The following is a 1436-nucleotide window of genomic DNA, read 5'->3' as shown; positions in this document are numbered from 1 at the left end:
AGAGGACCCAATTTAAATAATTAAAGTTATCTCATATATTTGTAGGATTTAAAAAAATGATATTTTTATTATTTTTAAACAAATTTTTCAGAAAAAAATAAAAATATTTTCGTGAGACACGAAAATTATGTTTTAAGTCTTTAAATATAGAGTTAATTATAATCCACATGTAATTTATTTTTATTATATTTGTCATTTTTTTATTATTTTTAACCTCATTTATTAATTATGTGAATTTTTTGTTAATAAATTTAATAAAAAAATTATTTAGGAAAGAAGAAACAAAGAAAAAGAATTATATTTAAATAGTGATGAATTTTTTTTGTCAAAAGTTATTTTAATACTCAATTAAATATATTTTTTTAGATTTACTTAATAAAACTTTAAATTTTAATTCACGAACTAAGTTTAAGAACACGAAGAGCATATTAGCTTTGGTAACCATGACACACTCAAATTTAGTATGATTATCATTTATGAAATGATTATCACCGAGTTCTTATTATAAAAAAGTTATCCTTATTAATATTGTATTAAAACTTAAATTTAAAATCACTAGTTAAATTAAAAAAATCTTATCAATTGATTTATATACTTAGTAGCAAACAAAAATTGTTACAATTTTTTTATAATATCATTTAATTGGAAAATATTTTGATATAATTTTTAATATAATTATTACAGAAATTTACGATACTATAACTTATTGTCAAAAAAGTCATAGAATGTATGCATACATTATTTATTTGATTAAAACGTATTTTTCGTTCATCTATTTTTTAAAATTCATGATTTTAGTTTTTTTATTATTTAATTAAAATATTTTATCTTTTATTTTTAAAAATTCATAATTTTAACTCTTTTATTCTTTAATTGAGATATTTCATTTTTTATTTTAATAAAAAAATTTAATTTTAATTTTAATTTTTTAGAAGTAAAAGACGAACTATCTTAATTAAATGAAATGATCAATGATTAAAATTACAAATTTTTAAAAAATAAAGTATCTTAATTGAAAAATTAAAATTAAATTATGGATTTATAAAAATAAGAAGAGTGTATCTTTATAAAAATTAAATTATGCCAAATGCATTTTTTAAGCTTCATGTATCTTTATTTGCAAAACAACTCTAATAGAACAATTTTTTTTTAAAAAAAGCAGTGTTAATATCCAATTATCAATAAAACATCATTGGAATAACAATATAAACGTGATACATTTTGTCCAGGGCCCACTTTCTTACGTTCATTTAGATGGAATTATTAATTGTAGCCTACTAGTTGGTTAAAATAACATTATATTTCCTATCAAAATTAAAAGTGCATTAGATTTATATTCGTTTACCAAATGAGAAGTGTCCTGGATAACCCCCTTTCGACGAACATTTGTCTTTAACGTCGTATAAACCCTAAATCCCCTATCAACGAGCGAAGTG

This window comes from Glycine max, chromosome 13 (assembly GCF_000004515.6).
Source record: "Glycine max cultivar Williams 82 chromosome 13, Glycine_max_v4.0, whole genome shotgun sequence".
NCBI classification, from domain to species: Eukaryota; Viridiplantae; Streptophyta; class Magnoliopsida; order Fabales; family Fabaceae; genus Glycine; species Glycine max.
Note: the sequence above shows the minus strand (reverse complement) of the source record.